Raw genomic sequence first — 17,192 nt, 5'->3', positions numbered from 1 at the left:
TAAAAGACAGCAGGCATACCATTCCTTTGGCCCTCTCAGGCTGTTTCACCATGCTTGGCTTCAGCAACACCCTGTTTCCATTCTGGGAAGCCAAGTCTCCTGACCCCTAACCCTAAGTTGGGTCTTAACCCTAATTTCCTCTTGGGACTGAAACTTGTCCCTTTCCACAAGCTGTAGTAACAGGCAGTTAGTTAACCACCAATGGCTCACTCAGTCTGTTTGACCAATCTAGGCTTTACCAAGACGCTGGTTCCTTCCTGGGAAGCCTATCCTATTTCTCCATGCTTGGCTTTTCCGAGGCCCTGGTTCACTCCAGGGAAGCCAAGTCTCCCCAACCCTAACCCTAATTTGAGTCTCAACCTTTATTTCCTGTTTAGACTGAAACATCGCCCCGTCCTCACATTGTACTAAAAGACGGTCGGCACCCCTTTCTGATGACCTGCTCAGTTCGTTTCACCAAGCTAGTCTTCCCTAAGAACCTGGTTCCCTCCTCGGAAGCCAAGTCTCCCCAACCCTAACCCTAACTTGGGTTTTTACCCAAATTTTCTAGAGGAACTTTAACATCCCCCAGTCCACGCAGTGTACTAAAAGACAGGAGGGAACAAATCCTGTTGGGCCACTCAATCTGTTTCAACATGCTTGGCTTTACAGATGCCCTGGTTCCATCCTGGGAAGCCAAGTCTCGCCAAACCTAACCCTAATTTGATTCTCAACCCTAATTTCCTCTTTGGACTGAAACATACCGCCGCCCACAGAGTGTACCAAATGTCAGTATGGAAGACATCTTGATGTCCCCCTCAGGCTGATTCACCAAGCTAGGCTTCACCAAGAACCCGTTTCTTACCTAGGAAGCCCAGTTACCCCAACCCTAACCCTAACTTGGGTTTTTACCCTACTTTATTTTGGGAATGAAACATCCCCTCGTCCACGCGGTGTACTAAAAGACAGGAGGCAACCCATCCTGCAGGCCCACTTATCCTATTTCTCCATGCTTGGCTTTTCCGAGGCCCTGGTTCACTCCAGGGAAGCCAAGTCTCCCGAACCCTAACCCTAACTTGAGTCTTAACCCTAATTTACTTGTGCAACTGTCACAAACCCCCATCCACAGGTTGTACTAAAAGACGGCAGGCATACCATTCCTTTGGCCCTCTCAGTCTGTTTCACCATGCTTGGCTTCAGCAACACCCTGTTTCCATTCTGGGAAGCCAAGTCTCCTGACCCCTAACCCTAAGTTGGGTCTGAACCCTAATTTCCTCTTGGGACTGAAACTTGTCCCTGTCCACAAGATGTACTAACAGGCAGTTAGTTAACCACCAATGGCTCACTCAGTCTGTTTGACCAATCTAGGCTTTACCAAGACGCTGGTTCCTTCCTGGGAAGCCTAGTGTCCCCAACCCTAACCCTAATTTGAGTCTCAACCTTTATTTCCTGTTTAGACTGAAACATCGCCCCGTCCTCACGTTGTACTTATAGAGGGTCGGCACCCCTTTCTGATGACCTGCTCAGTTCGTTTCACCAAGCTAGTCTTCCCTAAGAACCTGGTTCCCTCCTCGGAAGCCAAGTCTCCCCAACCCTAACCCTAACTTGGGTTTTTACCCAAATTTTCTAGAGGAACTTTAACATCCCCCAGTCCACGCAGTGTACTAAAAGACAGGAGGGAACAAATCCTGTTGGGCCACTCAATCTGTTTCAACATGCTTGGCTTTACAGACGCCCTGGTTCCATCCTGGGAAGCCAAGTCTCGCCAACCCTAACCCTAATTTGAGTCTCAACCCTAATTTCCTCTTTGGACTGAAACATACCGCCGCCCACAGAGTGTACCAATTGTCAGGATGGAAGACATCTTGATGTCCCCCTCAGGCTGATTCACCAAGCTAGGCTTCACCAAGAACCCGTTTCTTACCTAGGAAGCCCAGTTTCCCCAACCCTAACCCTAACTTGGGTTTTTACCCTACTTTATTTTGGGAATGAAACATCCCCTCGTCCACGCAGTGTACGAAAAGACAGGAGGCAACCCATCCTGCAGGCCCACTTATCCTATTTCTCCATGCTTGGCTTTTCCGAGGCCCTGGTTCACTCCAGGGAAGCCAAGTCTCCCGAACCCTAACCCTAACTTGAGTCTTAACCCTAATTTACTTGTGCAACTGTCACAAACCCCCATCCACAGGTTGTACTAAAAGACGGCAGGCATACCATTCCTTTGGCCCTCTCAGGCTGTTTCACCATGCTTGGCTTCAGCAACACCCTGTTTCCATTCTGGGAAGCCAAGTCTCCTGACCCCTAACCCTCAGTTGGGTCTTAACCCTAATTTCCTCTTGGGACTGAAAAATGTCCCTGTCCACAAGCTGTACTAACGGGCAGTATGTTATCCTCCAATGGCTCACTCAGTCTGTTTGACCAATCTAGGCTTTACCAAGATGCTGGTTCCTTCCTGGGAAGCCTAGTGTCCCCAATCCTAACCCTAATTTGACTCTCAACCCTAATTTCCTGTTTAGACTGAAACATCGCCCCGTCCTCACGTTGTACTTATAGAGGGTCGGCACCCCTTTCTGATGACCTGCTCAGTTCGTTTCACCAAGCTAGTCTTCCAAAAGAACCTGGCTCCCTCCTCGGAAGCCAAGTCTCCCCAACCCTAACCCTAACTTGGGTTTTTACCCAAATTTTCTAGAGGAACTTTAACATCCCCCAGTCCACGCAGTGTACTAAAAGACAGGAGGGAACACATCCTGTTGGGCCACTCAATCGGTTTCAACATGCTTGGCTTTACAGATGCCCTGGTTCCATCCTGGGAAGCCAAGTCTCGCCAACCCTAACCCTAATTTGAGTATCAACCCTAATTTCCTCTTTGGACTGAAACATACCGCCGTCCACAGAGTGTACCAAATGTCAGTATGGAAGACATCTTGATGTCCCCCTCAGGCTGATTCACCAAGTTAGGCTTCACCAAGAACCCGTTCCTTACCTAGGAAGCCCAGTTTCCCCAACCCTAACCCTAACTTGGGTTTTTCCCCTACTTTATTTTGGGAATGAAACATCCCCTCGTCCACGCGGTGTACTAAAAGACAGGAGGCAACCCATCCTGCAGGCCCACTTATCCTATTTCTACATGCTTGGCTTTTCCGAGGCCCTGGTTCACTCCAGGGAAGCCAAGTCTCCCAAACCCTAACCCTAACTTGAGTCTTAACCCTAATTTGCTTGTGCAACTGTCACAAACCCCCATCCACAGGTAGTACTAAAAGACGGCAGGCATACCATTCCTTTGGCCCTCTCAGTCTGTTTCACCATGCTTGGCTTCAGCAACACCCTGTTTCCATTCTGGGAAGCCAAGTCTCCTGACCCCTAACCCTAAATTGGGTCTGAACCCTAATTTCCTCTTGGGACTGAAACTTGTCCCTTTCCACAAGCTGTACTAACAGGCAGCTTAACCACCAATGGCTCACTCAGTCTGTTTGACCAATCTAGGCTTTACCAAGACGCTGGTTCCTTCCTGGGAAGCCTAGTGTCCCCAATCCTAACCCTAATTTGAGTCTCAACCCTAATTTCCTGTTTAGACTGAAACATCGCCCCGTCCTCACGTTGTACTTATAGAGGGTCGGCACCCCTTTCTGATGACCTGCTCAGTTCGTTTCACCAAGCTAGTCTTCCCTAAGAACCTGGTTCCCTCCTCGGAAGCCAAGTCTCCCCAACCCTAACCCTAACTTGGGTTTTTACCCAAATTTTCTAGAGGAACTTTAACATCCCCCAGTCCACGCAGTGTACTAAAAGACAGGAGGGAACACATCCTGTTGGGCCACTCAATCTGTTTCAACATGCTTGGCTTTACAGACGCCCTGGTTCCATCCTGGGAAGCCAAGTCTCGCCAACCCTAACCCTAATTTGAGTCTCAACCCTAATTTCCTCTTTGGACTGAAACATACCGCCGCCCACAGAGTGTACCAAATGTCAGGATGGAAGACATCTTGATGTCCCCCTCAGGCTGATTCACCAAGCTAGGCTTCACCAAGAACCCGTTTCTTACCTAGGAAGCCCAGTTTCCCCAACCCTAACCCTAACTTGGGTTTTTACCCTACTTTATTTTGGGAATGAAACATCCCCTCGTCCACGCAGTGTACAAAAAGACAGGAGGCAACCCATCCTGCAGGCCCACTTATCCTATTTCTCCATGCTTGGCTTTTCCGAGGCCCTGGTTCACTCCAGGGAAGCCAAGTCTCCCGAACCCTAACCCTAACTTGAGTCTTAACCCTAATTTACTTGTGCAACTGTCACAAACCCCCATCCACAGGTTGTACTAAAAGACGGCAGGCATACCATTCCTTTGGCCCTCTCCGGCTGTTTCACCATGCTTGGCTTCAGCAACACCCTGTTTCCATTCTGGGAAGCCAAGTCTCCTGACCCCTAACCCTCAGTTGGGTCTTAACCCTAATTTCCTCTTGGGACTGAAAAATGTCCCTGTCCACAAGCTGTACTAATGGGCAGTATGTTATCCTCCAATGGCTCACTCAGTCTGTTTGACCAATCTAGGCTTTACCAAGATGCTGGTTCCTTCCTGGGAAGCCTAGTGTCCCCAACCCTAACCCTAATTTGAGTCTCAACCCTTATTTCCTGTTTTGACTGAAACATCACCCCGTCCTCACGTTGTACGAAAAGATGGTCGGCACCCCTTTCTGATGACCTGCTCAGTTCGTTTCACCAAGCTAGTCTTCCCTAAGAACCTGGTTCCCTCCTCGGAAGCCAAGTCTCCCCAACCCTAACCCTAACTTGGGTTTTTACCCAAATTTTCTAGAGGAACTTTAACATCCCCCAGTCCACGCAGTGTACTAAAAGGCCCGAGGGAACACATCCTGTTGGGCCACTCAATCTGTTTCAACATGCTTGGCTTTACAGACGCCCTGGTTCCATCCTGGGAAGCCAAGTCTCGCCAACCCTAACCCTAATTTGAGTCTCAACCCTAATTTCCTCTTTGGACTGAAACATACCGCCGTCCACAGAGTGTACCAAATGTCAGTATGGAAGACATCTTGATGTCCCCCTCAGGCTGATTCACCAAGCTAGGCTTCACCAAGAACCCGTTTCTTACCTAGGAAGCCCAGTTACCCCAACCCTAACCCTAACTTGGGTTTTTACCCTACTTTATTTTGGGAATGAAACATCCCCTCATCCACGCGGTGTACTAAAAGACAGGGGGCAACCCATCCTGCAGGCCAACTTATCCTATTTCTACATGCTTGGCTTTTCCGAGGCCCTGGTTCACTCCAGGGAAGCCAAGTCTCCCAAACCCTAACCCTAACTTGAGTCTTAACCCTAATTTACTTGTGCAACTGTCACAAACCCCCATCCACAGGTTGTACTAAAAGACGGCAGGCATACCATTCCTTTGGCCCTCTCAGGCTGTTTCACCATGCTTGGCTTCAGCAACACCCTGTTTCCATTCTGGGAAGCCAAGTCTCCTGACCCCTAACCCTCAGTTGGGTCTTAACCCTAATTTCCTCTTGGGACTGTAACTTGTCCCTGTCCACAAGATGTACTAACAGGCAGTTAGTTAACCACCAATGGCTCACTCAGTCTGTTTGACCAATCTAGGCTTTACCAAGATGCTGGTTCCTTCCTGGGAAGCCTAGTGTCCCCAACCCTAACCCTAATTTGAGTCTCAACCCTAATTTCCTGTTTAGACTGAAACATCACCCCGTCCTCACGTTGTACGAAAAGATGGTCGGCACCCCTTTCTGATGACCTGCTCAGTTCGTTTCACCAAGCTAGTCTTCCCTAAGAACCTGGTTCCCTCCTCGGAAGCCAAGTCTCCCCAACCCTAACCCTAACTTGGGTTTTTACCCAAATTTTCTAGAGGAACTTTAACATCCCCCAGTCCACGCAGTGTACTAAAAGACAGGAGGGAACACATCCTGTTGGGCCACTCAATCCGTTTCAACATGCTTGGCTTTACAGATGCCCTGGTTCCATCCTGGGAAGCCAAGTCTCGCCAAACCTAACCCTAATTTGATTCTCAACCCTAATTTCCTCCTTGGACTGAAACATACCGCCGTCCACAGAGTGTACCAAATGTCAGTATGGAAGACATCTTGATGTCCCCCTCAGGCTGATTCACCAAGCTAGGCTTCACCAAGAACCCGTTTCTTACCTAGGAAGCCCAGTTACCCCAACCCTAACCCTAACTTGGGTTTTTACCCTACTTTATTTTGGGAATGAAACATCCCCTCGTCCACGCGGTGTACTAAAAGACAGGAGGCAACCCATCCTGCAGGCCCACTTATCCTATTTCTCCATGCTTGGCTTTTCCGAGGCCCTGGTTCACTCCAGGGAAGCCAAGTCTCCCAAACCCTAACCCTAACTTGAGTCTTAACCCTAATTTACTTGTGCAACTGTCACAAACCCCCATCCACAGGTTGTACTAAAAGACAGCAGGCATACCATTCCTTTGGCCCTCTCAGGCTGTTTCACCATGCTTGGCTTCAGCAACACCCTGTTTCCATTCTGGGAAGCCAAGTCTCCTGACCCCTAACCCTAAGTTGGGTCTTAACCCTAATTTCCTCTTGGGACTGAAACTTGTCCCTTTCCACAAGCTGTAGTAACAGGCAGTTAGTTAACCACCAATGGCTCACTCAGTCTGTTTGACCAATCTAGGCTTTACCAAGACGCTGGTTCCTTCCTGGGAAGCCTATCCTATTTCTCCATGCTTGGCTTTTCCGAGGCCCTGGTTCACTCCAGGGAAGCCAAGTCTCCCCAACCCTAACCCTAATTTGAGTCTCAACCTTTATTTCCTGTTTAGACTGAAACATCGCCCCGTCCTCACATTGTACTAAAAGACGGTCGGCACCCCTTTCTGATGACCTGCTCAGTTCGTTTCACCAAGCTAGTCTTCCCTAAGAACCTGGTTCCCTCCTCGGAAGCCAAGTCTCCCCAACCCTAACCCTAACTTGGGTTTTTACCCAAATTTTCTAGAGGAACTTTAACATCCCCCAGTCCACGCAGTGTACTAAAAGACAGGAGGGAACAAATCCTGTTGGGCCACTCAATCTGTTTCAACATGCTTGGCTTTACAGATGCCCTGGTTCCATCCTGGGAAGCCAAGTCTCGCCAAACCTAACCCTAATTTGATTCTCAACCCTAATTTCCTCTTTGGACTGAAACATACCGCCGCCCACAGAGTGTACCAAATGTCAGTATGGAAGACATCTTGATGTCCCCCTCAGGCTGATTCACCAAGCTAGGCTTCACCAAGAACCCGTTTCTTACCTAGGAAGCCCAGTTACCCCAACCCTAACCCTAACTTGGGTTTTTACCCTACTTTATTTTGGGAATGAAACATCCCCTCGTCCACGCGGTGTACTAAAAGACAGGAGGCAACCCATCCTGCAGGCCCACTTATCCTATTTCTCCATGCTTGGCTTTTCCGAGGCCCTGGTTCACTCCAGGGAAGCCAAGTCTCCCGAACCCTAACCCTAACTTGAGTCTTAACCCTAATTTACTTGTGCAACTGTCACAAACCCCCATCCACAGGTTGTACTAAAAGACGGCAGGCATACCATTCCTTTGGCCCTCTCAGTCTGTTTCACCATGCTTGGCTTCAGCAACACCCTGTTTCCATTCTGGGAAGCCAAGTCTCCTGACCCCTAACCCTAAGTTGGGTCTGAACCCTAATTTCCTCTTGGGACTGAAACTTGTCCCTGTCCACAAGATGTACTAACAGGCAGTTAGTTAACCACCAATGGCTCACTCAGTCTGTTTGACCAATCTAGGCTTTACCAAGACGCTGGTTCCTTCCTGGGAAGCCTAGTGTCCCCAACCCTAACCCTAATTTGAGTCTCAACCTTTATTTCCTGTTTAGACTGAAACATCGCCCCGTCCTCACGTTGTACTTATAGAGGGTCGGCACCCCTTTCTGATGACCTGCTCAGTTCGTTTCACCAAGCTAGTCTTCCCTAAGAACCTGGTTCCCTCCTCGGAAGCCAAGTCTCCCCAACCCTAACCCTAACTTGGGTTTTTACCCAAATTTTCTAGAGGAACTTTAACATCCCCCAGTCCACGCAGTGTACTAAAAGACAGGAGGGAACAAATCCTGTTGGGCCACTCAATCTGTTTCAACATGCTTGGCTTTACAGACGCCCTGGTTCCATCCTGGGAAGCCAAGTCTCGCCAACCCTAACCCTAATTTGAGTCTCAACCCTAATTTCCTCTTTGGACTGAAACATACCGCCGCCCACAGAGTGTACCAATTGTCAGGATGGAAGACATCTTGATGTCCCCCTCAGGCTGATTCACCAAGCTAGGCTTCACCAAGAACCCGTTTCTTACCTAGGAAGCCCAGTTTCCCCAACCCTAACCCTAACTTGGGTTTTTACCCTACTTTATTTTGGGAATGAAACATCCCCTCGTCCACGCAGTGTACGAAAAGACAGGAGGCAACCCATCCTGCAGGCCCACTTATCCTATTTCTCCATGCTTGGCTTTTCCGAGGCCCTGGTTCACTCCAGGGAAGCCAAGTCTCCCGAACCCTAACCCTAACTTGAGTCTTAACCCTAATTTACTTGTGCAACTGTCACAAACCCCCATCCACAGGTTGTACTAAAAGACGGCAGGCATACCATTCCTTTGGCCCTCTCAGGCTGTTTCACCATGCTTGGCTTCAGCAACACCCTGTTTCCATTCTGGGAAGCCAAGTCTCCTGACCCCTAACCCTCAGTTGGGTCTTAACCCTAATTTCCTCTTGGGACTGAAAAATGTCCCTGTCCACAAGCTGTACTAACGGGCAGTATGTTATCCTCCAATGGCTCACTCAGTCTGTTTGACCAATCTAGGCTTTACCAAGATGCTGGTTCCTTCCTGGGAAGCCTAGTGTCCCCAACCCTAACCCTAATTTGAGTCTCAACCCTTATTTCCTGTTTTGACTGAAACATCACCCCGTCCTCACGTTGTACGAAAAGATGGTCGGCACCCCTTTCTGATGACCTGCTCAGTTCGTTTCACCAAGCTAGTCTTCCCTAAGAACCTGGTTCCCTCCTCGGAAGCCAAGTCTCCCCAACCCTAACCCTAACTTGGGTTTTTACCCAAATTTTCTAGAGGAACTTTAACATCCCCCAGTCCACGCAGTGTACTAAAAGACAGGAGGGAACAAATCCTGTTGGGCCACTCAATCCGTTTCAACATGCTTGGCTTTACAGACGCCCTGGTTCCATCCTGGGAAGCCAAGTCTCGCCAAACCTAACCCTAATTTGATTCTCAACCCTAATTTCCTCTTTGGACTGAAACATACCGCCGCCCACAGAGTGTACCAAATGTCAGTATGGAAGACATCTTGATGTCCCCCTCAGGCTGATTCACCAAGCTAGGCTTCACCAAGAACCCGTTTCTTACCTAGGAAGCCCAGTTACCCCAACCCTAACCCTAACTTGGGTTTTTACCCTACTTTATTTTGGGAATGAAACATCCCCTCGTCCACGCGGTGTACTAAAAGACAGGAGGCAACCCATCCTGCAGGCCCACTTATCCTATTTCTACATGCTTGGCTTTTCCGAGGCCCTGGTTCACTCCAGGGAAGCCAAGTCTCCCGAACCCTAACCCTAACCTGAGTCTTAACCCTAATTTACTTGTGCAACTGTCACAAACCCCCATCCACAGGTTGTACTAAAAGACGGCAGGCATACCATTCCTTTGGCCCTCTCAGTCTGTTTCACCATGCTTGGCTTCAGCAACACCCTGTTTCCATTCTGGGAAGCCAAGTCTCCTGACCCCTAACCCTAAGTTGGGTCTGAACCCTAATTTCCTCTTGGGACTGAAACTTGTCCCTGTCCACAAGATGTACTAACAGGCAGTTAGTTAACCACCAATGGCTCACTCAGTCTGTCTGACCAATCTAGGCTTTACCAAGACGCTGGTTCCTTCCTGGGAAGCCTAGTGTCCCCAATCCTAACCCTAATTTGAGTCTCAACCCTAATTTCCTGTTTAGACTGAAACATCGCCCCGTCCTCACGTTGTACTTATAGAGGGTCGGCACCCCTTTCTGATGACCTGCTCAGTTCGTTTCACCAAGCTAGTCTTCCCTAAGAACCTGGTTCCCTCCTCGGAAGCCAAGTCTCCCCAACCCTAACCCTAACTTGGGTTTTTACCCAAATTTTCTAGAGGAACTTTAACATCCCCCAGTCCACGCAGTGTACTAAAAGACAGGAGGGAACACATCCTGTTGGGCCACTCAATCTGTTTCAACATGCTTGGCTTTACAGACGCCCTGGTTCCATCCTGGGAAGCCAAGTCTCGCCAACCCTAACCCTAATTTGAGTCTCAACCCTAATTTCCTCTTTGGACTGAAACATACCGCCGCCCACAGAGTGTACCAATTGTCAGGATGGAAGACATCTTGATGTCCCCCTCAGGCTGATTCACCAAGCTAGGCTTCACCAAGAACCCGTTTCTTACCTAGGAAGCCCAGTTTCCCCAACCCTAACCCTAACTTGGGTTTTTACCCTACTTTATTTTGGGAATGAAACATCCCCTCGTCCACGCAGTGTACGAAAAGACAGGAGGCAACCCATCCTGCAGGCCCACTTATCCTATTTCTCCATGCTTGGCTTTTCCGAGGCCCTGGTTCACTCCAGGGAAGCCAAGTCTCCCGAACCCTAACCCTAACTTGAGTCTTAACCCTAATTTACTTGTGCAACTGTCACAAACCCCCATCCACAGGTTGTACTAAAAGACGGCAGGCATACCATTCCTTTGGCCCTCTCAGGCTGTTTCACCATGCTTGGCTTCAGCAACACCCTGTTTCCATTCTGGGAAGCCAAGTCTCCTGACCCCTAACCCTAAGTTGGGTCTTAACCCTAATTTCCTCTTGGGACTGAAAAATGACCCTGTCCACAAGCTGTACTAACGGGCAGTATGTTATCCTCCAATGGCTCACTCAGTCTGTTTGACCAATCTAGGCTTTACCAAGATGCTGGTTCCTTCCTGGGAAGCCTAGTGTCCCCAACCCTAACCCTAATTTGAGTCTCAACCCTTATTTCCTGTTTTGACTGAAACATCACCCCGTCCTCACGTTGTACGAAAAGATGGTCGGCACCCCTTTCTGATGACCTGCTCAGTTCGTTTCACCAAGCTAGTCTTCCCTAAGAACCTGGTTCCCTCCTCGGAAGCCAAGTCTCCCCAACCCTAACCCTAACTTGGGTTTTTACCCAAATTTTCTAGAGGAACTTTAACATCCCCCAGTCCACGCAGTGTACTAAAAGACAGGAGGGAACAAATCCTGTTGGGCCACTCAATCCGTTTCAACATGCTTGGCTTTACAGACGCCCTGGTTCCATCCTGGGAAGCCAAGTCTCGCCAAACCTAACCCTAATTTGATTCTCAACCCTAATTTCCTCTTTGGACTGAAACATACCGCCGCCCACAGAGTGTACCAAATGTCAGTATGGAAGACATCTTGATGTCCCCCTCAGGCTGATTCACCAAGCTAGGCTTCACCAAGAACCCGTTTCTTACCTAGGAAGCCCAGTTACCCCAACCCTAACCCTAACTTGGGTTTTTACCCTACTTTATTTTAGGAATGAAACATCCCCTCGTCCACGCGGTGTACTAAAAGACAGGAGGCAACCCATCCTGCAGGCCCACTTATCCTATTTCTCCATGCTTGGCTTTTCCGAGGCCCTGGTTCACTCCAGGGAAGCCAAGTCTCCCGAACCCTAACCCTAACTTGAGTCTTAACCCTAATTTACTTGTGCAACTGTCACAAACCCCCATCCACAGGTTGTACTAAAAGACGGCAGGCATACCATTCCTTTGGCCCTCTCAGGCTGTTTCACCATGCTTGGCTTCAGCAACACCCTGTTTCCATTCTGGGAAGCCAAGTCTCCTGACCCCTAACCCTAAGTTGGGTCTGAACCCTAATTTCCTCTTGGGACTGAAACTTGTCCCTGTCCACAAGATGTACTAACAGGCAGTTAGTTAACCACCAATGGCTCACTCAGTCTGTCTGACCAATCTAGGCTTTACCAAGACGCTGGTTCCTTCCTGGGAAGCCTAGTGTCCCCAATCCTAACCCTAATTTGAGTCTCAACCCTAATTTCCTGTTTAGACTGAAACATCGCCCCGTCCTCACGTTGTACTTATAGAGGGTCGGCACCCCTTTCTGATGACCTGCTCAGTTCGTTTCACCAAGCTAGTCTTCCCTAAGAACCTGGTTCCCTCCTCGGAAGCCAAGTCTCCCCAACCCTAACCCTAACTTGGGTTTTTACCCAAATTTTCTAGAGGAACTTTAACATCCCCCAGTCCACGCAGTGTACTAAAAGACAGGAGGGAACACAACCTGTTGGGCCACTCAATCTGTTTCAACATGCTTGGCTTTACAGACGCCCTGGTTCCATCCTGGGAAGCCAAGTCTCACCAACCCTAACCCTAATTTGAGTCTCAACCCTAATTTCCTCTTTGGACTGAAACATACCGCCGCCCACAGAGTGTACCAAATGTCAGGATGGAAGACATCTTGATGTCCCCCTCAGGCTGATTCACCAAGCTAGGCTTCACCAAGAACCCGTTTCTTACCTAGGAAGCCCAGTTTCCCCAACCCTAACCCTAACTTGGGTTTTTACCCTACTTTATTTTGGGAATGAAACATCCCCTCGTCCACGCAGTGTACAAAAAGACAGGAGGCAACCCATCCTGCAGGCCCACTTATCCTATTTCTCCATGCTTGGCTTTTCCGAGGCCCTGGTTCACTCCAGGGAAGCCAAGTCTCCCGAACCCTAACCCTAACTTGAGTCTTAACCCTAATTTACTTGTGCAACTGTCACAAACCCCCAACCACAGGTTGTACTAAAAGACGGCAGGCATACCATTCCTTTGGCCCTCTCAGGCTGTTTCACCATGCTTGGCTTCAGCAACACCCTGTTTCCATTCTGGGAAGCCAAGTCTCCTGACCCCTAACCCTCAGTTGGGTCTTAACCCTAATTTCCTCTTGGGACTGAAAAATGTCCCTGTCCACAAGCTGTACTAATGGGCAGTATGTTATCCTCCAATGGCTCACTCAGTCTGTTTGACCAATCTAGGCTTTACCAAGATGCTGGTTCCTTCCTGGGAAGCCTAGTGTCCCCAACCCTAACCCTAATTTGAGTCTCAACCCTTATTTCCTGTTTTGACTGAAACATCACCCCGTCCTCACGTTGTACGAAAAGATGGTCGGCACCCCTTTCTGATGACCTGCTCAGTTCGTTTCACCAAGCTAGTCTTCCCTAAGAACCTGGTTCCCTCCTCGGAAGCCAAGTCTCCCCAACCCTAACCCTAACTTGGGTTTTTACCCAAATTTTCTAGAGGAACTTTAACATCCCCCAGTCCACGCAGTGTACTAAAAGGCCCGAGGGAACACATCCTGTTGGGCCACTCAATCTGTTTCAACATGCTTGGCTTTACAGACGCCCTGGTTCCATCCTGGGAAGCCAAGTCTCGCCAACCCTAACCCTAATTTGATTCTCAACCCTAATTTCCTCTTTGGACTGAAACATACCGCCGTCCACAGAGTGTACCAAATGTCAGTATGGAAGACATCTTGATGTCCCCCTCAGGCTGATTCACCAAGCTAGGCTTCACCAAGAACCCGTTTCTTACCTAGGAAGCCCAGTTACCCCAACCCTAACCCTAACTTGGGTTTTTACCCTACTTTATTTTGGGAATGAAACATCCCCTCGTCCACGCGGTGTACTAAAAGACAGGGGGCAACCCATCCTGCAGGCCAACTTATCCTATTTCTACATGCTTGGCTTTTCCGAGGCCCTGGTTCACTCCAGGGAAGCCAAGTCTCCCAAACCCTAACCCTAACTTGAGTCTTAACCCTAATTTACTTGTGCAACTGTCACAAACCCCCATCCACAGGTTGTACTAAAAGACGGCAGGCATACCATTCCTTTGGCCCTCTCAGTCTGTTTCACCATGCTTGGCTTCAGCAACACCCTGTTTCCATTCTGGGAAGCCAAGTCTCCTGACCCCTAACCCTCAGTTGGGTCTTAACCCTAATTTCCTCTTGGGACTGTAACTTGTCCCTGTCCACAAGATGTACTAACAGGCAGTTAGTTAACCACCAATGGCCTACTCAGTCTGTTTGACCAATCTAGGCTTTACCAAGACGCTGGTTCCTTCCTGGGAAGCCTATCCTATTTCTCCATGCTTGGCTTTTCCGAGGCCCTGGTTCACTCCAGGGAAGCCAAGTCTCCCCAACCCTAACCCTAATTTGAGTCTCAACCTTTATTTCCTGTTTAGACTGAAACATCGCCCCGTCCTCACATTGTACTAAAAGACGGTCGGCACCCCTTTCTGATGACCTGCTCAGTTCGTTTCACCAAGCTAGTCTTCCCTAAGAACCTGGTTCCCTCCTCGGAAGCCAAGTCTCCCCAACCCTAACCCTAACTTGGGTTTTTACCCAAATTTTCTAGAGGAACTTTAACATCCCCCAGTCCACGCAGTGTACTAAAAGGCCCGAGGGAACACATCCTGTTGGGCCACTCAATCTGTTTCAACATGCTTGGCTTTACAGACGCCCTGGTTCCATCCTGGGAAGCCAAGTCTCGCCAACCCTAACCCTAATTTGATTCTCAACCCTAATTTCCTCTTTGGACTGAAACATACCGCCGTCCACAGAGTGTACCAAATGTCAGTATGGAAGACATCTTGATGTCCCCCTCAGGCTGATTCACCAAGCTAGGCTTCACCAAGAACCCGTTTCTTACCTAGGAAGCCCAGTTACCCCAACCCTAACCCTAACTTGGGTTTTTACCCTACTTTATTTTGGGAATGAAACATCCCCTCGTCCACGCGGTGTACTAAAAGACAGGGGGCAACCCATCCTGCAGGCCAACTTATCCTATTTCTACATGCTTGGCTTTTCCGAGGCCCTGGTTCACTCCAGGGAAGCCAAGTCTCCCAAACCCTAACCCTAACTTGAGTCTTAACCCTAATTTACTTGTGCAACTGTCACAAACCCCCATCCACAGGTTGTACTAAAAGACGGCAGGCATACCATTCCTTTGGCCCTCTCAGTCTGTTTCACCATGCTTGGCTTCAGCAACACCCTGTTTCCATTCTGGGAAGCCAAGTCTCCTGACCCCTAACCCTAAGTTGGGTCTGAACCCTAATTTCCTCTTGGGACTGAAACTTGTCCCTGTCCACAAGATGTACTAACAGGCAGTTAGTTAACCACCAATGGCTCACTCAGTCTGTTTGACCAATCTAGGCTTTACCAAGACGCTGGTTCCTTCCTGGGAAGCCTAGTGTCCCCAATCCTAACCCTAATTTGAGTCTCAACCCTAATTTCCTGTTTAGACTGAAACATCGCCCCGTCCTCACGTTGTACTTATAGAGGGTCGGCACCCCTTTCTGATGACCTGCTCAGTTCGTTTCACCAAGCTAGTCTTCCCTAAGAACCTGGTTCCCTCCTCGGAAGCCAAGTCTCCCCAACCCTAACCCTAACTTGGGTTTTTACCCAAATTTTCTAGAGGAACTTTAACATCCCCCAGTCCACGCAGTGTACTAAAAGACAGGAGGGAACACATCCTGTTGGGCCACTCAATCTGTTTCAACATGCTTGGCTTTACAGACGCCCTGGTTCCATCCTGGGAAGCCAAGTCTCGCCAACCCTAACCCTAATTTGAGTCTCAACCCTAATTTCCTCTTTGGACTGAAACATACCGCCGCCCACAGAGTGTACCAATTGTCAGGATGGAAGACATCTTGATGTCCCCCTCAGGCTGATTCACCAAGCTAGGCTTCACCAAGAACCCGTTTCTTACCTAGGAAGCCCAGTTTCCCCAACCCTAACCCTAACTTGGGTTTTTACCCTACTTTATTTTGGGAATGAAACATCCCCTCGTCCACGCAGTGTACGAAAAGACAGGAGGCAACCCATCCTGCAGGCCCACTTATCCTATTTCTCCATGCTTGGCTTTTCCGAGGCCCTGGTTCACTCCAGGGAAGCCAAGTCTCCCGAACCCTAACCCTAACTTGAGTCTTAACCCTAATTTACTTGTGCAACTGTCACAAACCCCCATCCACAGGTTGTACTAAAAGACGGCAGGCATACCATTCCTTTGGCCCTCTCAGTCTGTTTCACCATGCTTGGCTTCAGCAACACCCTGTTTCCATTCTGGGAAGCCAAGTCTCCTGACCCCTAACCCTCAGTTGGGTCTTAACCCTAATTTCCTCTTGGGACTGCAACTTGTCCCTGTCCACAAGATGTACTAACAGGCAGTTAGTTAACCACCAATGGCTCACTCAGTCTGTTTGACCAATCTAGGCTTTACCAAGATGCTGGTTCCTTCCTGGGAAGCCTAGTGTCCCCAACCCTAACCCTAATTTGAGTCTCAACCCTAATTTCCTGTTTAGACTGAAACATCACCCCGTCCTCACGTTGTACGAAAAGATGGTCGGCACCCCTTTCTGATGACCTGCTCAGTTCGTTTCACCAAGCTAGTCTTCCCTAAGAACCTGGTTCCCTCCTCGGAAGCCAAGTCTCCCCAACCCTAACCCTAACTTGGGTTTTTACCCAAATTTTCTAGAGGAACTTTAACATCCCCCAGTCCACGCAGTGTACTAAAAGGCCCGAGGGAACACATCCTGTTGGGCCACTCAATCCGTTTCAACATGCTTGGCTTTACAGACGCCCTGGTTCCATCCTGGGAAGCCAAGTCTCGCCAAACCTAACCCTAATTTGATTCTCAACCCTAATTTCCTCCTTGGACTGAAACATACCGCCGTCCACAGAGTGTACCAAATGTCAGTATGGAAGACATCTTGATGTCCCCCTCAGGCTGATTCACCAAGCTAGGCTTCACCAAGAACCCGTTTCTTACCTAGGAAGCCCAGTTTCCCCAACCCTAACCCTAACTTGGGTTTTTACCCTACTTTATTTTGGGAATGAAACATCCCCTCGTCCACGCGGTGTACTAAAAGACAGGAGGCAACCCATCCTGCAGGCCCACTTATCCTATTTCTCCATGCTTGGCTTTTCCGAGGCCCTGGTTCACTCCAGGGAAGCCAAGTCTCCCGAACCCTAACCCTAACTTGAGTCTTAACCCTAATTTACTTGTGCAACTGTCACAAACCCCCATCCACAGGTTGTACTAAAAGACGGCAGGCATACCATTCCTTTGGCCCTCTCAGTCTGTTTCACCATGCTTGGCTTCAGCAACACCCTGTTTCCATTC

The sequence above is a fragment of the Heloderma suspectum genome, chromosome 1 (assembly GCF_057233095.1).
Source record: "Heloderma suspectum isolate Gila_16-S chromosome 1, 16-S_ref, whole genome shotgun sequence".
NCBI classification, from domain to species: Eukaryota; Metazoa; Chordata; class Lepidosauria; order Squamata; family Helodermatidae; genus Heloderma; species Heloderma suspectum.
The sequence above is the reverse complement of the archived record's forward strand: the minus strand, read 5'-3'. Positions refer to the sequence as shown.